Source organism: Pteropus medius, unplaced genomic scaffold, assembly GCF_902729225.1.
Source record: "Pteropus medius unplaced genomic scaffold, Ma_sr-lr_union100, whole genome shotgun sequence".
Lineage (NCBI taxonomy): Eukaryota > Metazoa > Chordata > Mammalia > Chiroptera > Pteropodidae > Pteropus > Pteropus medius.
The window spans coordinates 6048284-6073319 of record NW_024350927.1 but is presented as its reverse complement, the minus strand read 5'-3'; the positions used below and the strand labels follow the sequence as shown (position 1 = coordinate 6073319).

The 25036-nt window shown below is 51.7% G+C and overlaps 1 protein-coding gene across 2 annotated transcripts in view; it reads right to left on the bottom strand.

Annotated features, from left to right (window-relative positions):
- CTNNBIP1 (catenin beta interacting protein 1) overlaps window positions 1-24810 on the bottom strand; it is a 44077-nt gene extending 19267 nt beyond the window's left edge. The window contains exons 1-2 of one of the 2 annotated variants that reach the window (XM_039842281.1): window positions 24608-24810; window positions 4468-4552 (exon numbers count right to left, since the gene is read on the bottom strand). The gene's annotated coding sequence lies outside the window, so the exon portion shown is untranslated. Of the gene's footprint in view, window positions 1-569; window positions 676-4467; window positions 4553-24607 lie in introns of those variants that run through there. The other variant, XM_039842282.1, reaches the window with a different exon arrangement.
- Between the last annotated feature and the right edge of the window lie 226 nt (window positions 24811-25036).

The window sequence follows — 25036 nt, the reverse complement described above, 5'->3', positions numbered from 1 at the left end:
GTGTCGGGATGAGACACGCCCTGATACAGACAGGGTGCTTGGCGGGGGTTGTCGGGGAGTCCACTTTGCTGCAGAGTCTTGTTTCTGAGAGCCCAGAGCCGGCAGCCAGTGGCCTGTCCCTCCCTCATCCCTACTAGCCAACGGCCAGACTGAGCACCTATGCCCTAGGGCAGGCGCTGGCGGCCCCTCTGTATAGAGCTGTTGGCCCAGGGAGACTTCGAACAGTTCTACCTCTGGCCACCCCCTCCGCAAGGCTACTGCTATGAGCCACAAGAGATGTTCTGCATGACCCTGAAGTGTCCCAGGTTTTCAAAGCAAGCAACTTCCATAAGGAGCAAGTGACATGATCAGAGGCAGCTGGTTGGGGCCTTTGCTGGAGAAACTGTGAGGTCAGTACCCAGCCCTCAGACACCAAGACAGCTCCCTTGGCCAAAGCTCCTGATGAATTCAAGAGGCCAGCTCCTGGGCTGGGCTCCAAGGAGTCCCGCGATGGGGACAGGCGGGCCCAGGGCTTTGGGGCACAGGCACCCACCCTGGCTCACTGCCACTGCCTTCCTAGGCCACCCCACCTGGCAGAGGGCGGCTCCTGCAGGCGGCGGCTGCGTCCAGGTGCAGCGGGACTCGACCTGCAGAAAGGCCCCAGGAGAGAAGTCCCAGGGCTTCCTCTTGGGGAGGAGCTCGTGGGGAGGAAGCCAGGCGTGGAGGGGTTTAGATTACATATTTGTAACTCTTGGATGAGTCAGAAATAACGCAGCAGCTGGTGAGGGTGGAGCCTCGGCAGCCCCGGTGCCAGGGAGCTGATCTCAGAGGACCAAGGGAACTGGGCTGGCAGGCCAAAGACACTCCTCACACCGTCCATCCCTCAGGGGCCAGCAAGCCCTGGACCAGCAGGCTCTCCCAGGCAGGGTGGCTCTCCTGGGGAGGGTGGCTCCCATGCAAAGGGAGGACTCCAGTGTGCCAGAGCCCTGAACAGCAGCTTCCCTGTGTCAACGGCTCAGTCCCCATAACCTAAGAGAGGCGCTGGCCTTACAAGCCCAGCAACAGACCAAAGAGCTGGCAAGTCAGGGCTTAAGTGGCTGCTGTATGCTTGATGTGACAGGGTCCCCTTTCGGAGCCTCTCTTTCCACCACAAAGCCCCAGCCCCAGGCTCCCTAGTCTACTGTCCGCCCCGCTTCCACCTCCTCTGGCTTCAGAAAAGGGCCTAGCGACCAGTAACGGGGGAAAAGAACGGTAAGGTGCCTCGAGAATGGTCTGTGGAGAAGCAGCCCCCACCGTCCCCAGGGTGGGGTGCACAGAACGCAGAGAAAAACCCCAACTGCCTCGCACCGCTGAGTGGGAGAGCTTGGTTCTGGGGTTTCACTTATCATGCTGACCCATTCTCACAGCCTTCCGCTCAACCGTCCCACCGGGATGATCTTTAAAAAGAAGCCAGAGCAGATGACATCACTCTCCGCTTCGCCCGAGCTCAGAACCCGGCTCAGTCCTTGCGAGGCCCGCAGTCCTCCCCTGGCCGGTTTGCCTGCCTGGCCCCAGTCTGTGTCTGCTACAGGCCAAGAAGCTCTTCTCCCAGCAGCCTTTGCACTGGTCCCCTGGGCCCAGAACTGGATCTTCTCCATCCTTCATCTCACTCAAATACACCTTCCCAGGAAGGCTTTCCTGACAGCACAGCCCGAGCAGGCTCTGTGCATCCTCTACCGCACCCCACACTTCCAGTCGCGCAGCCCGTCCTGTCCCAGCTGTCTGAAGGCACCTTGTTGGGGTACTTGCTTCTGTCTCTCCCCAGCCTGGCTGAAAGACCAGGGCCATGCCTGCTTCGCTCACCCGTCCTGGACCCTGGTGCTTGGCACCATGCCTGGTGGGAGCTCAATTAACACAGCCCAGTTAGTGTCCCAGCTTGCCTCTCCCTATGACATCTACATCAATCTAGGGCCAAATGTCATCGTGTTGAAAAGAGACTAAAGCACCTAATCCAGTCTCCAGAACTAGACTGAGCTTTTCCAAGGGACTCTCGTTCCTAAGTGGTTTGCATGCCATTGGCCATCGTGTTCCCTAATGGCCATCTGAAACGCTCCCCAAACTGGGAGTTTAGGGGCTCCAGAAGTAAAATCTTCCAATTCTGTCCCGGGTCAAGACATGATGGAAAACAAGTCCCCAGCCACTAGGTGTCGCTACACACAAAAGAAGCAGTGTTCCAGGGCTGGCCCTCCGCACCTCAACCCCAAGGGCTCATTCTGCTCAAGCCCTAACTCTGATCCTGTCACAAACCATGCCGCAGTCCCAGGTCCCAGAGCAAGATCTAGCCACTCTTTCAGGAGGCCGGCTCCACCAGGCAAGGATACGTATCTGGTTTTGCTGCACATCGCAGGAGCTAGGGGCCCTGGCTTCACAGCGGTCCGGAATCCTTCCTCACTGTCCTTTCCTGACCAGCCAAGCTGTCTCCAACTGAGACATAGGCTCAGAACTAGCAGTAGTGTGTGTGTGTGTGCGTGTGTGTGTGTGTGCGCGTGCACACATGCGTATAAGTGTGCATGTATGCACTGTAGCCTTCCTGTCCCCAATCCCCCCCTCACTCATGCTGCGATTACTAGGTGGGGAGCTTGCAGGGTGGCGTGGGTATCCGAATGTGTCACTGGGGCCAGACTGTTCCCACTTCAGCACACTTTCCTGGCAGAGACTGATTCTTAAACTGTTTCTTCTTGCTTTGGGGAAGAATCTTGTCACTTCTAAACATTATGGCCTTCTAGGATTCTTCCAGCTCTCCTGGGATTCTGCCCTGCCTCCCAACAGAGGGAACACATGGATCTGGGGCAGAATGTGGCGAATGAGCACACATTCCCACCCTTCACGCTCCCAAAAGGACAAGACCTTCCCGACTGGTTTATATAATTCTGCCCTTAACAGAAGAATCTGCAGCAAGGGTGTCAGATAACTAAAGAGAAGGACAGGCATTTCAGTGGATGGCATGCTACAGGGACAGTAAAGTGTGTTTGGGTCTGATGCCTATCTAAGCAAACATACCATTAAAATCTCATCACAATTCTGACGAAGCATCAGGTTAACATCATTTGAGAATTCTTATTCTCCCTTGTAGGGATCAAGAACTGGTCTCCATTAAAATGTGTTTAAATTACGTAAGTCCAAACTGCAACTAATTTAGACACACCAATTATTCATTCAGTCCTCAGCTCTAAGAGCCAAAAGTAATGATGTTCTCAATTATGGTCTACCAGCTAGCCCCATAAATGTCCCCATTGCCTAACCTAATGGCACTTCCACTCTAAATCCTAAGTCAGGGACAGATCTGCCTTCTCTCTTGAGATACAGCATTCTGGAAGCCAATTAGGCAAAGGTAGAGGTGAGCTAAAGAATGGAAAATGGTGAGGGAAGAGGCTGGTGCCTACGGGTCATGCCGCAGATATCCACGTATTATGCAAAGAGTGGGGGTGATTCCAGAGAATTACAGCTGATTGGCACAAACGCAATTAAGAGAAACTGAGGTACATACATTTGCTGCAGACACACAGATGTCACCCCTCCCAATGCGTGCGTGCGCACACACACACGCGCACAAACACGCGCGCACACACACACACACACACTCCTGTTGGTTCTGAGCCCACATCTCTGTTAAAGGAAGGCTGGCAGGTAACGGACACTGAGGAAGGGGCTCCCGACCACTGTGAAGGATCCAAAGTGACAAATGGGTCCTGTCACTTCGTTCTCTGGGAGACATCCTGCGCAGACTCTGCAGGGACCTAATCTCTTCCAGCAAAAGTCCAGCTTTGAAATCGCTGATGTCACTGATCTCGGGAGAGCAGGCTGCTGATCGGAACATGCGTCCGTCAGACCCATTCTGATAAACAGCTCCGAAAGCTGGCCTCCCTTCCACAGGCACGAGTGGCCCTGAACACAAGCATAGCCACCTGCACTCGTTTTTATTTACAAATGGGAAGCTAATGCTGTTTTAACACCCACATTTATATCAACTGAAATATACATTTATATCCAGGGCGATCCTAGAAAATACTGAGTAACCTCGGGCTGGGCCAGGCAGCAAGAGGTCCTTTAAGATATATAAGCTACCTCTGCCCCACGGGTCCCAACATTTGTCTTTTGTTTATTGTCTATTTTTTTTAAAAAAGTGATATATTTTAAATGCTCACACTTAAAAACGTACATTTACATTCATACAATGTTTACACTGCACAAAAACACAATGCCATATGACTATGCTATTCATAGAGCTTCTATACAATACTAATTCAGAGACTGCACGCATCTTAACAGCCTAAAAGAAACCAGCAGTACCACGACTTTACCGAAAGAACCCACACATCTGAGGAAATGAGATTAGGGACGAACGAGATGCGCTAAGTTCACGGTCAGCCCTTGAACCTGTACCCAAGGCCCCCTCTCGCTCACCGATCTGTGGCCACATCACCAGACCTCTTTCCCTGGGGTCCTTACCTGCTTCTGGAAATTAACTTCGGGCAAACAGGTGCTCAACTGCGACGGGTGGGCTGTGGCCGGGGAGAAATAGGAAGGTGCGGCCCTGTGGAAACACAGAACACGGGGTCATGGGAGGAGCCAGGAGGGCCCGGACGGCTGCCAGAGTCAAACCTGGAGCACACGCCCCATGCTGACAGATCCAAGATCGCGGGCGGGAAGCTCATGGCAGCGGGCTCTGCTGCAGTCCAGAAATACCTGTGTGTCTGGCCAGCCCAGGGAACCTGCACCAACACCTCTGGGATAAGCTGCTGACTGCAGCTATGCTCACCTGTCATTTCTGGCCAAAGCAGGTCGCCACATACTCCCCTCCCCTTGGGTTAGTCACCAAGCCCAACTGAGATCTGTGCTGGAGATATCGTGGATGGGAGTGAATCACTCCAGGACGGCAGACGGGCAAGTCCCGCACCTGCACGAGTAGGCGCACCCACCAGACCTAACGTGAGGAGCGAGACGCAGGCTCCACCCCTCTGTGCTCAGACGCGCACTGTGGCCCTGTGCTTGGCGTATGTAAACAAACAAACACACGCACGCATGCAACACACACACACACAACTGCAGATAATTTACAACCTACTAGCCAGGCCACATGTCTACTTATCCCAAAGACACCTCTTCCAAGAACCGAAAACACTGTCTTCTTGTCTTTGCATCCCACATACAACCTCATCCTTCGGGTCCTCTGCAGGTTGATCTGCCAGAAGCAGGGACTGAGGCCGACAGGGGGGAGACACAGGGGAGCCCAGCTGGGGCGCCAGGGCGTCTTGGCAGCCCGCTGCAGTTCGGTCCCCCTCCGCTGTGGGACGGAGGCCTCGAAGCACCTGGGTGAAAGGTGGCCTCCCAGCTCTCAGCCTTGCGGTAAAGACGGGGCCTGAGAATGATGCTTTGAGAAACCTGTTCTAAGGGCCATGAAGGACAAAGAGGGGCTTCGAAACCCTCGGTCTTGGCCGATTTCTGCAAAGAATGTTGTTTGCTCACCCAAGGGGCCAAAGGAAAAGTGTTTTCCACAGAGGGGGATTTCAACAGCCTCCCCTATGGTGGACGCCACTCTAACCCCGGGTCTTTGTTCCCGTATCTGTCCAACTAGAGATGGCCCTGAGATGGGAGAGTCACCACCTGCCATGGCCACTCCCTCCACCCACGGACTACCCCTCCAGGAACAGACACTGATAATGACTGATTGCCCTTTTATCCGTCTAGATAGCAAAGCACCCAAACACTAAGTGCCCCTGGGGGACTTTCCGCCCAAGTCCCCATGTTCCTTCAAAAAGAGGTGAAGACAGACAACTTTCTCCCACTTCTGAGGGCCTTTAATTTCTCCACGACAGCCAGTGAGCCTCCTACTGTCCACCGGGCTCGGCCCTTCGAAGGAGCAGCAGGCGCTTCACAGTCATGCCTCAGGGGACAGCATCTAAGGGATGCTGTGGGGTCCCCCTCTGGGACTGTCCAGGGACCAATGGCCAGCTGCTCTGTTTGCCATTTTCTGACCAGGTCGATGTTCAGAAGGAGGCAAACGAGGCTCGAAGGCAGGGCCCCAGAGCCAGTGGGAGACAGCACTCACGCCAGGGGGCCGGGTTCTGTTTCCCATTCTATCACTGATCAACTGTTCAGCGTGAGGCCAGCCGGGGGCCACCTCTGCACTCAGGGGCACACTCATGTAAAGGTCTTGAAGCAGGAAGAAACTGGACCTTTGGAGAAACTGGAGGAAGAAGGTGTGGCTGAGGCCTCGGGCCGGCCGGCGCCAGACCAGGTGGGTCTCTAAGAGAGGTGAGGAAGGCGGTCGACAGTGGGGGGTCGGGTAGGACCAGTGAGGCTGCCGTGTGGAGAAAAGACTGGGGTGCAGCTGGAGGGGGCCTCACTGGGCCAGGTGAGAGCTAGGGCTTGGGTGGGGGGATGGTGGAAATGGGAGGGATTGGGACATGCTGGCAGGTGGAACTGCGTGACAGAAATAGTGTAAAAGCCTGCACTGCCACTGTGGCTGCAGGGAGGGCATGTGGGGAGGTCTGTCGTGGGAGCTGCCCGGTCTGCCGGTGAGGCCCTGAGGACAGGCTCAACAGCTAGGACCGGACTTCGCGGACTACAGAGAAGCCCACAGTGCCTGGACAGTGGAGCGGGTTCGTCCTTCAGCACAGTCGGTACCACCGTGCCCCTGCGCAGTGTTCTGGAGACAGTCACATGTGGTGACCACCCAGATCTGGTAAACATCTAGGGCACTCCTGGGAGACGCTGTGCACCGGATGGGGTGGCGGAGGTGGGGAGGTAGGGGGGCCCTTTGGGAAGGAGCGCTATAAATGAAGGTGAAGAACTGGCATCCCAGCGAGGCCACTCACCAGACACGCGGCCTCAGGGAATGTATTCGTTCATTCAGTCAGTCAGTCAGCGAATGTACTGAGCATCTACTACGCATTGGGATACATCAGTGGAAAAACGGTCAAAAAACCCTACATATAATCCAGTGAAGAGAGAGAACAGACAAAACAAAATAAACAAAAACAGGTAAATAACATAGCACGGAAGGAGGTAACAGGTGCTATGATAAAAAACTGAGCTGGATGAGGGGGAGCAGGAGTGTGGGGTGGCCGGCGGCAGGGGGTGGGAGGCTTCAGGAGCGAAGACAGGAAGGAGGTGAGCGAGTGAGCTGCGGGGAGCCGGGAGCAGCGCTGGACGGAGGCCCTGGGGTGCAGGCATGTGGGCCGTGTTGGAGGAACAGCAAGACAGGCCGTGGGTGCAGTGGGAGGGGAGCGAGCGAAGAGAGGGCAGCAGGAGGCCATGGAGGCCTCTGTGAGAACCTGACCTTGACCCACAAGAAAGGGCAGCCACTGTGGCCTGGTCTGACTCGGGTTTCAGCAGAACCACCTGACTCGGAGACTAGAGGAGACTGAGGGGCTGGAGCAGGGAGACCGGGGAGGAGGCCGTGGCAGGAATCCGGACAAATCCGGCGGTGAGGTCCAGCGTGGACAGGACATCAAGAGGGCCGGCGGGCGCTGTGTGGCGTGTGAGAAGAGGGGCACGTGACAGGGACTCTGAGCAACTGAGGTGGGAGTTCCTGTCAACCGAGATGGGGAGACACAGTGGAGCAGTTTGAGTTTTAGACAGCTTAGACCCTTCCCATCCCTATGCCTGTCACCTCTACAGGATGGGGGTGACGACGGTACCTACCCAAGTGCTGGCTGTAAAAATTAACCGAAAAAGCATATAAAGGACGCACCAGGCATCGCTCCTGGCACACAGCAGGCACTCAAAAATACTAGTTACTGTTACTAGTGATAAGATCAGAAGGCAATACAATGGAAGTAAACGACATTTTTGTTACAGGAAGGGGGTAAAATTAAACAAACAGTAAGAATCCAAGGCTTTAAAGTATCCCGAGCTTCCTTTTCTCCCTTCTTCCCTCCCAGTTCGCCCATCAGCTCCCACCTGACTCGAAGGAATGACAAGAGGCAAAGAGCCACGGGGAACACGAGCACACACCCGTGTTTCCCACCTGCCCCCGAATCACACTGACGTCATGGCCTGGGTACTTCTCCACTGTGTAGGATTCTGCGCAGCATCCCTGGGTGCTACAGTCATGGTTTGGTCAACAATGGACCCGCATTACGACAGCGGTTCTGTAAGATTATAATGGAGCTGAAAAATTCCTATTGCCTGGTGACATCGTTGCCCTTGCAATTACACAAATACCACTGTGTTACAAATGCCTACAGTATTCGGTACAGTAACATGCTGTACAGGTCTGTAGCCTAGGAGCTACAGAGGAACAGAATTCGTCACCCCACAATATGTCTCTTTGGCATAAGGATTATTTTAGGCTGGTTAATTTTAAGAAACAGCAGACATGGGAGAAGCTCTAAAAAACCAAGTAGAAGTTCCCCTTTGTAAAATACATCTACATCTGTAAGGGACTCTCCAATTGTACCGGGAAGAGGAGATGACCTCATTGGTAACCTCCCATAACTGACACGCCCGCCCCCCCAACATCTTCTTTTGTTTTCAGCTGAAGATGGCATTTAAGGCGATGGGGCTTTCACCATTTTGGCAAGTTACTTGGTTTTCCTGGGTCTCTCCCGTGTATACAGGAACTATACATGTTACTAAACTTGTGTTTTTTCTACTAATCTGTCTTTTATTATAGGGATGTCTCGGCAGAGAACTCAGAAGGTAGAGGGGAAATTATTTTTCCTCCCCTACAGAGCAACAGGCTGCAGCCCACAGCTGGGTGTGTAGCAGGCTGGCCCACCCAGGTGTGTGTAAGTGCTCTGTGACGTATGCACAACAAAATGGCCTAATGACGCCTTTCTCAGAATGTATCCCCATCACTGAGCAGTGCATGACGGTAGATGCCAGAGGCACTACCCCCTTGGTTGTGACAACTGTGGCTGCAAAAGGGTTTTTTTACAGGAAATAATTTCACAGAGTGACCTGATCACAAATTCCTAACTGGGCCAGTCACTGGGAAGTCCTGCCCCAGGCATATAACTTCTTTAGTAAAAGGCTTGTCTTTGCCTTAAGCCAGCCCTGGCCATCATTTCTGTGTGTCTAGGTTAAACCACCCTCAAGAGAGCACCATTCTTGTGAAGCATCCAGTAATCCAATCCCCACCTTGCTTTCTCCCACCTTCAGGTAACCTCCCTTACATTCCTTCCTTAGTTCCAAAGGCATAAAAACACTGAGAAACTGCAAACTGTGATTCTAGGAAGTATTCTTCTCAGTCTGTTGAGATCTTACTTGCAGACGTATCCTCTGTTTGGCTCAAATATATTTTTATAAAAATTCTCTACAGGTTTGGACAGTCTTAAGTGAACAAACCAAGAAGGAGATGTTGTCATGTGTCCCCTGGGGGCAAAGTCACCCCCCAGCAGAGAAAATTGTTTATGAAAAGGAAGCAGCAGACACGTTTTCTAGCTTGCTATTGGCCAGGCCTTGTCCGTTTCGCCTTTACAATGAATACCCCTCTCAGGTTGTACAAGGGCACAGACTCAGCTCATGGGCCTTTCTCTGTTCTGGGGCAGGATTTGAACCCAGATTGTCTGAGCGCTTACACTTATGCTAACCTGCTCCCCAGTACATAAGTGAATAAAGACGAGATCAGCAGGGCGAGGTAGCACAGCTGAGGCTTGACCCGCAGTGCTGGCTGGGAGCCCCACACTGGGCAGCACCTCGGGTCCTCCGGCGACATCAAAACTAGGGCACCGGAGAGAATTTCCACAAGTTCCGCTCTCAGTAATTAAACTGCAACCTCCCGGACTCGAGGGCCTCATGAGCAACTTCCTTAATTAATAAATTCCTCAGTCCAGAGTCGGGCTCAGCATTCTCAAACCACACTCCGCCAGCATGAGCAACACAGGTCTGATGATGGCTCCGCACGCAGGGAGTTTGTAGGAGGCAGCGCCATTCTTAGCAGCTGAGCTGTGGATGAGGAATTTATCCCAAGGTCGCCGACCCAAATTCAAAGCTGACCCAAAGCTCCTTCCTGCTCCATGAACCAGGCAAAGTGGCAGAACAATAACGATCATTACTGTTGTTGCTGCAGCATTTTCTAAGGGACAGGCACAATGTCAGTCACATTTAGCACGTTGTCTCGTTTAATCTGAGTCCTCTCAACAAGCCTGCAAGGTAAGAATTATTCTCATTTTAAAGATGAGACAACCGAGGCTCAGAGAAGGTAAATTGCTCAAGGCCACAAAGCTAATAAGTGAGAGAGCCTAGGTTTGAATCTATGTTCTCTCTAGCCTATCAGCCCTGTCTGGTTCACAAACTGATAGAAGTATTAGTCATTTTAATTCAAATTAAAAGTCCACTTTACAGAAAAAAGAAGCCCAAACTACCGCCAATCAGAAAATAAAATAAGGCAGCAAACCCAATACAGTGAATGGTCCTTGATGGGATCCAGTAAAGGCCATCACTAAGCAATTGGAGAAAATTTAACAGGGAGTATCTGGTAGATAACAGTATTATATTGAGGCTATGTGTGTTGGGTGCGGCGATTATATTGTGCTTATGCTGGAAAATACCTAGGTCCTTAAGAGATGCAGGCTGAAGTATGTGAGGGTGAAATGCTTCAATGCTTGCAACTGACTTTCGAATAGTGCAGGAAAAGAAGTGTGTGTTTACAGAGACAGAACGTGTTAGCAAATGCGGCAAAATGTTAACACTGGTGAATTTAAGTAAAAGGCATAGAGAGAGGGGTGTGTTCACAGTACTAATTTGACCTTTCTATAGATCTGAAATCAAAATAAATTAAAAGTCAGGGAGACATTAAAAAGCCACTAGGGAATGGGGAGGGGCGGTGGAGAGAGGATGCGTGTGGACTTCCGTATGTACCCCATCCAGACCGCCCCGCCAGCTCCTCAAGTGGGGAGCAGCTATGAAGCCCGAGGGTCGCCGGGCCCTTCTCTCTGGCCATAGGTCTGCCTGCTGGCCCAGGAGTGATTCCAGAACTCTCAACAATTACCCTGAAACACCTCTTACCTCCGGGGTACACTCTGTTTCAGGTGTGAAACTTTCTGAGAAAGCCCTTTGCAGAAGGTTCTGGCAGCATTAAAATCAGATCCACCTGACCTGATTCACAACAGCCCAATAACAACCAGAGCCCATGGCCCTGCCCAGCTTTCCTGCTGACTGCTGACTACAGGGAAGGTGTCAACACAGCAAACCGCAGGCAGGAAAGGGATGCCTGGGGTGCATCCTCCTTTCTGTGGCATGACTCCTCCTCAGGCCACTCTTGCACAGGGCACCGCAGGCACGTCACACATACCAAAGGGCTCCAGGACAGGCACAAACCTGCCCAGGAGCCAGCTCTCTCAGGACTTGCACACTGGACAGGAAGCGACAAGAAAGAGCTCCTCGTGCAGGGCAGGTGGCCAGATCCCAGCTGTCCACCACGTTCCCTGTATGGCAGGGGCATGTGGCAATATCTGGGGATATTTTTGACTGTCACAACTGGGAGGCTGCTCCAGGTAGGGGCCGGGGATGTTGCTAAGCACCCTTGATGCACAGGACAGCCCCACTACAAGCTGTCTGGCCCCATGTCCATAGCACCAAGGATGAGAAACCCTGCCCAGTGGTCACCCTGGAGTGACCCACTGCACCAGGTTCCTTCAGCCCCTCTGGGCCTTCACCTCTGCTGGTCCCTACTGACTGTTCACCTTCTGTCTCATCTCCCCTGGGCAGCCCTGAAGACTGCATCTGCACGCCCGCCGGGCAGAGCACTGCCCTGACGTGCACCTGGGTGTCTGCATATCTGCTCCCATCTCCACACTGGAAGCCCGCCCCCTGGCTGGGCAGGCCTCAGGGTGGTGTGAAGGCCTTCCTAGCCCTCTAGGCAGCCTTATTCGCAGAGACATATGAAAATGCACCCACGGTTCATTAAATAAAATTCTCATATAGCTCATAACAGTACAGTGAACTGACACCTTTTTTTTTTTCAGGTCTCCAATATTTCCGTAGACCCTTGAAATGGCTGTCGGTCTTTGTGCTGAATAATCTGGACAGATGAGATAATGCTGCCAGTCACATTTGGCACCCGATGCCAGATTGGAGGAGCCTGCGTTAGAGTCACCCGGGAACCAGGAAGAAAGCCCCTCGGAGCGTCCTCACCTCACAGTCTAAGATGTAAAAGAACCAAAGCAGCCCGTCTGTATACAGCTGATGACGTTGACGTACCTGGATTGGCATCTGTTTAGAACTTACAGTTTATAAAATTTAAACTGTGATTTTGGCCTGATTGGTAAAAAAAAAAAAAAAGTTACCCAGATTTCACTGTCTCTTCGAGAAACCCACCTTTTTATAGCTAATAAAGAGCACCTGGCAGGCCTGCTGGGGGGAGGGGAGGAACCGAGAACAATGTGAACAGGAAGGGAACGCGGAGCCGGAGGAAGTCACCGGCTGCACCACGATACTCCCTGTACTGGGCTAAGCCCTTAGGCTCTGCAGTTCAGACCAAGGGACATGCAGGTGGCGGTTTATCTACGCACAGTAGGGGAAACAAGGACAGAAGGCAAGAAACGCATCTTTCGACCTAATTTAAAAAAGATTCTTTTTTCTTCCCAGAGAACAGCTGGAGCCCTGAAACCTGGCCAAGCTGGAAGCCTGAGACCTGTGGTCAGGAACCAGCGAGCCTACAAAATCCGGCTCCGGATCTTCCTCTGATTCACTCTGCCCCGTGACCTTCGGCCTCTGGCAGGTTCCAGGGGCTGGGTAATGCAGACTCCAGAGCCCTTGTCTATTTATAAGTGAACGTAAGGGCTGGAACCCTCATCTCTCAAGTGGGTGCAGGTGCCCCCCAATCCTGGGCAGGAAGTCTCCCAGGCTGGAACACCTTTACCACGGGCTAGGCACCTGGCACTGTCAAAAGCCCAGCCATGCAAGCTGGTGTCAGGAGGACCCTTCTTCTCTTGTATGACCTAGATCAGCATCTGACGCCCGCCCCTCCCCTCGCCAAGGGAAAATGCCATTTGCACAGGGAGGAAGCTGAAGTCAACCTTAGGCTGGGGGGACCAGTTCTAAGCCTAATAATCCCAGGAAAGGAGCCTGGCCAGGAGGTCTCACGGACCTTGGGACACTCCAGAGAAGGAGGCCAGAATTTCGACCCATATAATCACCATCAACCCTGCTGCTCACAGCTATGCCACCTCTTGCAGGGTCACCATTTAAATTTTAATTTAATTGGGAAATTTTAAAGTTTGCTTTTTTTTTTTTTAAGAGGAAGGGGAAACTGACATATTACTATTTCTCAGGATCTGCGTAAGGTCTTTTCACTCAGAGCCATATGGATACATTCACGCCAGCCTCATTCTGGCAGGGACAAGGCTCATTCTCAGAGGCAGGCCCAGGCATGGCCCGCCCGGCCCTCCCAGTGCCCAAAGGCAGGCTGGCCTGCCCAGGAGTCACCACCCTCCCCTGCGCTTCTCCCGTGCTGTCGCTCTCCCTCCATTAAAGTCTCCAAGAATTGGATCAAATAAATAAGCCTCCTGAACCAGGTTCACTGCAGCCCCTCAGAATCCCAGGGCCTGGAAGGCTTCCGGTTTCCTGTTGCATGAATTAGGTCATTAAATCATCGGGTCGCCTGCAGGGCAAGAGCTCACCCCTAGTTGTGCCTCCAGAGCCAGCCCCCTGCTCACTGCCCGGCTCTGGACCATGACTCTCCTCAGGACCCAGCTGAGGCTCTAGGCACAGTCTCCTGGGTGAAACTTCTATAAACTCTTAAGAAAACAGGTTTTAGGGTTACTGCCTCCTCTTTCCTACAGGCTTTCAGCATACAGGTATGTGCTAATTTGCATATAAATATACATATGTTTGTTTACCTTGAAAACACATCCATACCATTACTACCAAATTGCATGGATTCATCACACCTGCAGGCAGGTCCATCACACCTGTAGGCAGGCAAGCCACTGTTTGGGTAACTGCTCTGCCCTGGGACACAGGCAGTGCCTTCCCTCCCCTTCCCCTCCAGCAGCTCCCTCTGAACAAAAAATAATCCAAGGAAGGAGGAAACCTCCCCTAAGAGGCTGCTGAAGACTTGGTTTCCTTCCTCCCTAAATGTTGAACAAGCTGATAATCAAAATCGAAAATATTTTAAACAAAGGCAGCTCCAGAATCTACGTGCGTTTATTCCGTTAACTTGCTGGGGGAAGTAGCACGAGGACGAGAACTCCCGAGGGGTCACAAAACTCATCCAGTCTGAAGGAAAGGACGGTGACGGCGGGAGGTGAGGTGAGGGATGACCAGAGAAAATACACAAGCCGCTCCAAGGAGACCAGAAAACACAGCGCCTCATACAGCAGGAACCCACCCACAGCCACCTGGAGGGTTTGCTCAGGGCCACGGCCACCACGGAAAAGCTCAGGAGTTTGGATAAAAAGAACTGGAGGCTACGGGGGGCCTGTGTGAGGGCTCTAAAAAACTGTCCCCATTCCCAGTGGGTGTAGGCATAAACACCCAAACTAGGCACACCCCAATAACCCAGTTCAGGAGCCAAATCCCCATCATCCATTTGTAATAACATCCCCCGTTCCCAAAGCCACGAAACCATTAGTCACCAAGCCCCAGAAAGGGAGCAGAAGCTCCTGGCAAAAGTGGCCTATTAGCGCTTCCCTGGCAAAAAAGATTCCTGGTTTTACAGGCCGGCTACCCCCGTGAGACTGTCACATTTCGTAAACTGAATCCCAGGAGTCTTTTCCAAGTCCACATCTACAGAAGGCGAGCGGAGCCTGACCTGCTGCAAACACTTAGCTGAGTGGAAAAAGCTTATTTCAAGGTTCGCTGAGAGCGAGGTTAATTATACTACACACTGGTTGGATGGTATTCCCGAGGATGAAGTCTTTACGTCTCAGAGAACTAAACTCCTTTGCAAATTTACTTGGAGCACATAACACACTGTCGAAACAAAAATACAGGCACCACTGCGCATCGGTTCTTACCTGCTGCTAGAAAAGTCACGGAAGTCTGCCAGAAAGATAATCATGAAAACTTCCAAGTCCAAAAAAGAATAGCTTGCCCAAAATAGAAATTCCTAAGAGAAAGGGAAACAGACAACTGTGCCATAAAAGAAGGGGAAGGGAATGAAAAAACCAGGACAATAACCCAGGAGAGCCGGGCAAAGCCAAGGGGGCTGTAACCAAAATAAATCTCAGATGAAACACAATTGTTTTTCTCCTCACCTTTTTATTTTGAAAAATTTCCAAGCCACAGAAAAGCTGAAAGACCAGTACAAAGAACATCCCCACACCTGCCCCTAGAGTCACCAGCAGTTAACATTTTGCCGCATTTGTCTGGTGCCTTTCCATGGTGTGTGTATATGGAGGTATGTCTGCTTCTTTCTCCTGAGCCATTTGCAAGTAAGCTGCAGATATCACGATACTTTGCTAAGTGTATCATCATATTTCCTAAGGCCATTCTCCCACCCGGCCACAGCCCTATTTTCACCCCTGGAGGAATTTAATATTGACCCGCTAGTATTATCTGATGTGCAGCCCACATCCAAATTTCCCCAGGCCCCTCCCCTCACTCTGGCCTTTACTGTTTTTTTAACCCAGGATCCAGTCGAGGATTTCAATTGCATTTGGTTCCCATGCTGTTTCTTCTCTTTTAGCCTAGAATGGTTCACCAGCTCTCTTTGTCAGGACATTAACAAGGTTTAGAGTCCAGGACCATTGTCTTTAGGATGTCCCACAATCTGGATTTGTCCAATAGTTTCTTTGTAAGTAGAGTAAGGTTAAACATTATGGCAAGAAACTATCACAGCTGGCATTGTCAAGGTCCCAGTGGAGGCCCACGAGGCCCATCTGCTCTATTCCTGGTAATGCTGGATTTGATCCTTTGGTTATGGAGTAAAGTTTTAAATGTTAGGTATATTAGAAGGAAATACAGAAAAAGAAAACAGTGGGGGAAGAAAATAATATGAAATAAAACCTAGAAGTGATTAAAAAAAGATTTTAAACATGATTATATAAAAATCAAACTCTGCATGGACAAAAAACCAATATAATCAAATGAACAAAGATAGATTGTGGAAATATGTGTAGCATATATCACAGCTGTAGCAGAAACTTCCTTGATATATAAAGACTGCCTATAGATCAACAAGAAAGACTGCGAACCCGAGAAAGAAGTGGGCAAATAACGGATTGTTTATAAATGGCCCTTAAAGATATGAAATGATGCTCTATTTCTTCTTAAGGAAAATGCAAATTAACATTATAATCACATACCACTTCTCACCCATGGGATTAGCGACAATCCAAAAGTTTGAAAACTTCTGCCAAAGTATGAGGGAAACAGGTACTCTCGGACAGTTTTAGTGGGTAAATAAAATGTCAGTATCTCCACGGAGGGCGATTTGGCAATATAAAAAATTTTAAAAGATATCCCCGTTGCTCTAACAATTCAGCCTGTAGGAATTTACCCTACAGATACACTTACACAAATGCACACAGATATGTGTAGAAGGATATTCCTTGTTAATAGTAACAAAAGACAGAAAACTTAAATGCTCACCAACAGGAGACTTGTTTTAAAAAATTAAAATATAACCAATCAAAAGAATGCTATGGAACCATTAAAATGAGTAAGGTGGTTCTAAATGACCCGAGTCAGACAAGTAACTTAACCTCCCCATGCCTCAGTTTACTCATCTGCAAACTGTTGACAATAACAGCATCTAGTTCGTAGGGTTCTTGTGAGGAGTGAACGAGTTAATCCAGGGAAAGCACTTTTAACACGACCCAGCACACAGGAAATGCTTGAGAGGTCGGAGGTGGGGGTATGGACAGGTCTAGCATTTACTGTGAAGTGAAAAGAGTAACGTCCGGAACACTGAGCATTACGGTGTGAAAAAAAATAGTGTGCGTCGGGCCCATGTGTGGGCACATGTGTCGCACGTCTCCGGTGACGAGGCACAGGACGTTGGCGAACACCGGTCTCTTTCGGAGCTGGGGATCCAGGGAGGAAGGGAGACTGTTGTCGCCATACAGCCTTTTGAATTCTGTACCATGTATCTACCACCTACTTCAAAAAAAAGAATTTTTCTTTAAAGGAAGTGGAAGGGGGTCGGAAGATGAGAATGAAAGTTCCTCCCCTGGGGGGTCCACAGTCCAGGGCGGGGCCTGATGTTGAGCATTCAGCTCCACCATCATCACTCACAGGCCTAAGGCACCTTTTCTCTTCTGGGAGATGGGAAGTGAGGCTGGGCAGCTGACACATGGCGCGAACAAAAGGCACATGCTACCTGTCGCGCGGCTGCAGCGGCTTCACCCAGGTGGGAGGAAGGACACTCGTTCTGGCTGACTCCACTCCCCTGACTTTGATCTTGTGTCCCACCACAAGCTCCGGAAGGGTGCTCTGTGCAGCAGGAAAGCAGAGCCCGGGCCCCGGAGAGACGCCCCCACAGCCGGCTTGCCGGCCTATAAGCCCCGCCATGTCCTCCTAAACATTACTGGCACCCCACCTTCCTGTAACTCCAGCAATCAGCCAGAGGAACACCGTGTGCCCTGAAAGGCCACGGGGCAGTGCCAATGGTGGGGACAGACACAGACAGGGTGGAACAGGACATGCTCTGCCTCGGTTGGGAAGCCGAGGGTAGAGCACACGGTGCTCAGGCAGGTCTGAGATCACAGCCTGGCCAGTGCCCCTACCCCACCTTTCGCTCCCTCCTTTGTCAATAAGATTGGATCGATTATCCAGAACGACCACTTCATCCGCACAGTCCCCGAACCATCTTGGTGGTACTCACAGCTTCACACATTTAAATCAGGCTTCCCGCTCTCCCCCCACCCGCCCAACGCACACATAGAATAAACATAAAATTACAAATGGAAAATCACTCAAATGTCCTCTACCTGCAGAGGATAGAAGAAACCTAGCGAAATACATTGAGTTCCTTTTCCTGCAGCAGAAGGACAGGACGATCTGCTGGAAGCCAGGACTGCCTGGGGCAGGAAGGAGGCTGTGAGGCCTCGGTGTGGGCAGCAAGGTCAAGGCTAACCCAGCTCCTTGGAAACTGGGTCCCTGGTTTGCCTGGTGATTTAGCAGGAAGAGCAAGGGTGGAGCTCGCATTGTGAGGGGTGTTTAAATCCCTGAGGGACCCTGATCCCCACAGGAAGCCCCACTCGCCGAACCCAGGACGGCCCAATGACAAGGCGGTAACTCCATCTGTCTCGGGCTGTTACTCAGTTCGGGATACGGACCACAGGATTCCACACCAGGAAACATGTGGGCTGGATACTTAGGAGACACTCAGGGACGAAAAAACCTTAATTGGAGCTGGTCTCCAAAAGCCTCCCACCCAGCTCTCCACGTGAGAGAGGATATGAAAGTGGGTCACATTCTCCCAGCTGAATTGGTGTCTCTGTGGGCTCCAGCCACACTTGAAGAAGTCCAGGGACACTGAGTGACCTGTTCTCCTTGCCAAGCCAGCCATTTCCTCCTGAGCGGCCGCTGAATGATTCTGCCCCTGCAAACCCCGACCCCGACCCCCAGACTGAGGGGCAGCTGATTAGCAGAACCAGGAGGGCAGTGACATGTCAGGGACTGGGTAGAAGTAACGTCACCCAGGAGTACACCACACTGTCCTGGTGCCTTCCTTGCTCTGACTCGGGGCAGATGCCTCTGCCAGCCCTTTGCCATGTCCGCCCCAGCTCGGCTGGAGGGAGAGGAAGAACACCGTGTGCTTTCTCACGGACCGCTGGGCCTGCCTGGCCTCTCTTTCTGAAGGGATCCCACGGCCCGTGCTGGGCAGGCTCAAGGAAGAATGGGGCTCCCCCCACCCCGCTCTGCATATACAGACCCCAAACGGGGGCCTGAGGACACAGGTGTCCACAGGCATCAGTTCTTTTGGGAATCCCACGGGCATGCCAGAGAGTACCAATCATCTAGCCCCACAGCCCACCTGCCACCATATGCCTGCTTTCCAAAGTTGGCAGGAGGACACCTGTCAGGCAGGGAGAGAATTCTGGAGTGACAAGGTCATAAGAAAGGCACCTGATTGGTGGCATAACTTCAAAAAATCTTGGAAAGCGCCCCAAGCCTTAATGCCCTCCCAAGGCAGGTACCTACGGGGGCCAATGTGCACATCTGGAAATTATATCCTGACTCCCCTCCGAGAGTTTAAAACACTCACTAACACATTCTTTATTCACACGACTCCAACTAGAAAATAAGTCTTTTGGCCCTCGACTATAAGGGAAGAATTATTTTTATCCTGTTCACCACAGAATTCCCAGTGGAGCCCAGATCATAATACAAGCTCAGTAAATATTTACTAATTGAATTAATGGATTATTAGGAAGGAAGGATGAATGAGAGACAGCCAGCACTTCTTGGTAACTCTGTGTTCCTTCCCTGCTTCTATTATAAAGACATCATAGCCAAGATTGGAATCCAAGACCTCTAACCCCCTCTCTGCCCACTGCCAGTGGTCCTTGGGCATGTGATGACACATGGTATACACACCTGCTTACAGAGATTATCCGGTACAACGCAACCATGCAGAATGGAGAAGTTTCGTAAGTTTCCTTAAACTTCAGAAGAAGGAAAAGAACGTTTTGGTCCAGCTACGCCCATAACAAAAGGACATTTTTCCCTCTGTGGACTGTGGTCTCCTCTTTTAATAAGGTTCATGGAGGCTCGGGGCATAACAGGTCTTTAATAACAGAGTATAACAGCAGTTGGTGCCCAGCACCCTTTCATAAAAGAAGTTCAAAAGCACTTTGGCTCAAACATCATAATGCCCCTGTGAGCTATGAAGGCAGAGATATCATTATCTCCATTTACAGTTGGGGAAAGTAAGGCAAGGGGAGGTTAATTAGCTTGCCCAAGGTCAGGAGGGACAGGGAAAGGGCGTAGGATTCAAACTCTCCGCGGCAGCCAGCGAGCTAACTCTGGCCACCCTAACGACGCGCTCACGCTGGGCTTACGGGAGATGCTTTCCTTCTCTGCTGTTTCTGCTGAGAAGCTCAGAGCTCGTGCTCGGGAGCCATACTTCCCGGGTTTCAGTCCAGCTCTGTCCTCGACTAACTTGACCTTGAACAAGTTACTTAAGGTTCCCAGGCCTCAGTTTCTGAATATGTGAAATGGTAACAATGGTGTGTATCTCAGAAACCACGGGGAGGGTTAAGTGAGACAATGCACGTAAAAGGCCATTATCATTCATTTTCTCCTTTTCTAAATGAGCCCATATCACTCTCATAACAAAAAAACAGTTACATGAGAAAAAGATGGCACTCACTCTGGGTTTAGTTTTTACAAGGCCATAGATGACATACGACTAACAGGCGCTTCGGATTCTGCCGATAAAATACCCCAGAACCCCAAAGGTGACCTGCAACATAAAAGTCCAATTTGATTCCCACTACCTTCTGTTGGCCTCTCAAGGTTAAGAGCAAGTGGCACCGTGGACAAAGGGATGCCTGACTGAAGATTTGAAAAGCTGGCCAACTGCACCCAGCTTAAAGAGGCCAACTCTGGATTCCTGGCAAGCTGAGCCCTGGGTTTGACATGCCATTCTCTGAATGCCCAGACCAAAGACGGCCAACGCTTTCTAGGTACCACTGTGTTCCTGATCAAGTGACCCAACAGGAGTTGTTCAGAGATGACACTGTGGCTCAACCCTCATAGAGGACCTGGTAATACTCTGCAGGAGGCTGGAAGAGAACTGGGGGGTCAGGGAGGAAAGCTGCCCAGTCAATCTTGGTATACCCCCAACAGAGATGCTGTGACGTATCTGTGTGGGTGTCCTTGGGGCACGTCTGAAGAACAGCAGCAAAAATCCAGTTGCTTCGGTCACTGCCAAGATATGAAGCTTTACTCATTCATAGATGAGTAGAGAACACAGGACATGCCACTACATAGGACAAGATGCTAAGAGCTGGCAACGCTCATTCATTCGACTCAAGAAATGTTTATTGATTACCTATATACTCGGGGGAAAAGAAGGCTCAGTGGAATAGGCAGGATACACAGACACACACCTGGACCTCCACTAACCTAGCCGATGGCCCCACATCTCCTGGGTACCTAGGCCAGTAAAATGAGGAATCCGATGGGAATAAACTGTACACTGCTGGCCTCCTGGCCTCCAAAAGCCTTGCCAGGACAAGGAGAGCCCACTCACACCTCTCCCAGCATTCTGCTCTTCCTCCCAGGAGGAACCATCAGAAAAAGTTCCATGCAGTGCCTTCTTACTGTTCAGAATTCAAGAGTAAAATCCGAACTTCTCACTGTGGCCACAGATCCGGCTCCCTCCAACGCCCCGCACACCTTGTTCCAGCCCTGCTAGGCTTATCGCTCCTGCTCCTGCTGCCCTCTCTGCCTATCACCCAGGTGTCCACTCAAAGTCACCTCCTCAGAGCCGGCTAAAGTCATGACCCTCACCCGCATCCCAGGCACTCCCCATCTCGCTGCCCTGTTTTATTCTCCCTGAATCTCTTTTAGCCATTCTAGGTTATTTTGTTCACTTGTTTACCGTCTGTGTCATCCACAGAAAATACACTTCATTAGACCATGTATCTTGGTGAGCTGGTTCTTGGCTATATCCCCAGCACCTACAACGCTGTCTGGCACATACTAGGTGCTCAATAAGTCCTCTAATTTCACACATATTTACTGAGTGCCTATAAAGTTTAGGTGCCAAACTACAACAGTATACCAAAACACTACACAAAACCTCTGCCTTCAGAGAGCTTTTAAATCTGTTGGAAGACAAGATAAATAAATAATGGTGAAATAATAGCTGCTACTTCAGCCAAGCAGGTATTCAGTACTCGGTGCTGTTCTAAGCATCTGATAGGTACTACTTAATTTAATCCTCCCGACAACTCCATGAAGGAAGCATTATTACTGATGGGGAAACTGAGGCACAGAGAGGTTAAGTTACTTGCTGAAAGTCACACGGCTCATCATGGCAGAACCAAGATCCAAACCCAGATAGTCTCGGTACAAAGTCCAAGAGCTTTACTTCCTATTTGCTGAGTGTCAGCACCCTCAGCAGCTGTTCCCTGTAGGCAGGACTGGAGAGAGAGCAGACCCACGAGGGAAGGGCTGCCCTGTTCTCTGACCTCAGCGAGATGGAGACAGCTGGGTTTACGCCCGTGTCGCATACTGGATGAGGAGGAAGCTGACAGGAAGCATGGTCTATTGGAACAACAGGGTCAGGATGCCTGGGCTCTAGTTTTAGGTGCTGTGAAACACCCAGGCACATCAACCGGTACTTGATGAGTTTACTTTTTGTGCTGATCCAGATGCTGCGAGGGATGCAAAGATGAGTCCCATAGAGATGCTGGCCTCAGAAAGCTTAGAGTCATGCACATACACATGGAGCTGAAACAGAGGCAGAGAGTGGCGGCTGCCGTAAGAAAACGTACAAACTGCTATGGGATTTTAAGAGTTATTTAGCCTCTAGGGGCAACAGGTGCCAAACCATAAAAGGGGCTGGTTTACAAAACCCCCAAGGCCCTCGAGCTCTGACAGCACAGATTTGGAGCAGCACAAAGGTCAAGTTTTATTTTGGTTAATGGTTCAAAGTTCATAGCCACTGAGTTGTTCTCCCACCTATCAGAACAGTCCCAAATTCTTTGGGCAACATCTTATAGCAGCGGAGGGCACTAAAGCTCTCATATAAATAATGCAGCCAGATATGGGAATGAAGCCAAGTGTGTTCTGACCTCCTCCACCTCTCCCTGGCTTTTAAACCCACAAACACTTTTCCTTGAAGGAGGAGGTGATCTTTCTGTGAATATGGTGTTATAATGTGGAGACTGCTCCTTATGCACCTTGCTCATGCCTCTATCCCCAGAGTCTAGTGCACTACCTAGCTCACAACAGGTGCTGAGTAAGGTCTGCTGAGCTAAACCTGAGCATAGTCAGGTCTAGAAATCCTCTGCTAGATAAAGAAATCTCAGTCGGCGTTCCTGGAGTTTTGCTTTACAGCTCTCAGCCTCTTTCAGGGGAGCAGACAAGTTGCTCGTTATTCAAGACACCTCCTCACTTCTGCTGCTACCATCCTGGTCCCCCAACCTGCCATCATCTCTTGCCGGGCAGCTGCAATAGTCTGTCTCCCAACTGGTATTCTTGCTTCTGTTTGCTCCTTGCAATCCAGTCACGATCTAGCAACCAGAACAATCTTTGAACACTTAAATCTGATCTTATCACCTCTCTGCTTAAAATCGTCCAATGGCTGCTAACTACACTTGGAATCAAACCCAAACTAGTTCTTCCCACCTTCATAGCATTTACCACTACTAAAATTATTTTGTCTTCTTATTCGTTGACTCCCTCCTCTAGAATGTCCTGCTACAGGAGGGCAGGGGCTGTGTCTGTAGCCCCAGTGCTTGGAATGGTGCCTGCCACATAGTAAGCACTCAGTATTGAATGGATGAATCTCCATCCCATAGAGAGAACTTATAATTACAAGGACTACAAATTCCACCAGGAAACCGTGAATGACACACTGGCATTTAACAGCTGGCACCTTTATTTATGATTCAAAATCCTGCTTTAAATCAGAAGAAACTTGGGATCTCTGCACACTTTAATGGCCCAAGAGATCAGTATCGCCTAGGGTCTAAAGCCAGGAACTGGAGCCCAGCAGCTGTAACAGGGAGCTGAGAGCCAAAGCGCTCAGGGACAGAACCTCAGAACAAACTCTGACTTGCCTCCAGGTCCCTTACCGACACACCTTGTGCCTCGATTTACCCAGCAGTTGGCCAGGCACACTTCCCTAGGTTCTGTGAGTGGCAGAAGAAAAAATAATTAACAGCTATAACATAGATTGGAGGTGCTGCAAGCCACACATCTCATCATCCGTAAAACTTGATTTACTGCCATACAGGCCTCCTCGGCCTTCCTGGGGCTAACGTGACAGCGGGTATTGCTCAGTCAAGTTCAGCACACAAGGGGGAGTGGGGCATGTGGGACATAATGGGTGTCCAGACAGTCTGGTTACCGGGTTCAAGAAAAAGAAAGGTGGTTGGGGTGGGGGTGACGAAAAGGAGGTGAGAAGTGCAGTTTGGGGCTCCAAGTGGTTAATTTTGCAGGCTCACATATACAGCGGGCCATACAGGTGAGACATGTGCCTACAACGTGTACCTTCCAGGACCGCTCACGGCGAGAGGTGGAACAGGGAGAGGACGGCTCAATCAAACTGGAGAGAGGACGGCCAGCGCCAATGGCCAGACCTTGGCAGCTTTTAGTTTGGGGAAATATGGAGGAGCTCTATACACGGGGTCAGGATGCTGAGAGTGGGGCTCAGGTGAGGGAAGACAAGAGGACGCGGGACCCGGAGTGCTGACAGGCGATGACAACCAGCCGACGCGGTGAAATGAGCAACAGAGTAGGTGGCTTGGACACCTGTGGAGGCGACCCCCGGGAGGTGAGGACGCCTGGAGGGTGGTCTGCGGCGAGCGGCGGCAGGCAGCGGCGGCTCGGCGGGGCGAGGAGGCCGGGCCCAGACCAGGGCGCCAGGCCGGGGGCTCAGCCGGTGGGTCCGAGCGGGGTCGGGGGCGCCCTCCGCGGCCCCTCCCCGGGAGACAAAGGGCCGGCGGCTCCCCCGAGCCCGGGCGCGGCGCGGGCCCCGGCGCTACGGGCGCGGGCTGGCCTCGGCGCTTACCTGGGCCGCCCGACCCGGCCTGGCCGGCGGGGGCTGCGGGTCCGTGCGCAGCGCGCGGCGGCCTGTTCCGGGGCGCGCTCAACCCGAGCAGCCGCGGCGGCGGCAGCAGCAGCAGAAGCGGGAGCGGCCGCCTCAGCCTCCGCCTCCCGCTCCGTGAGTCACCGCGGCGGGGAGGGAGGGAGGCGCCAGGCCGCCGGGGGAGGGACCGGCGAGGGGGGCGGCATGTGGCTCCGCGCGGGCGGCGGAGGCGCGGCCACGGCGACGCCCCGGGGTGGAGGGGCCGCGGCGGGCGGGCTCCGGGGGCGGGGCCTCGCGCGGTGGGGGGGGGGCGGGGCCGGGGCGCGCGGAACGCTCATGGCTACATCGGTCAGCGGGGGCAGGCTTCCTGCTGCAGGGCCGGAGCTCACTGGGTTCCTTGAGCTGGGGGCG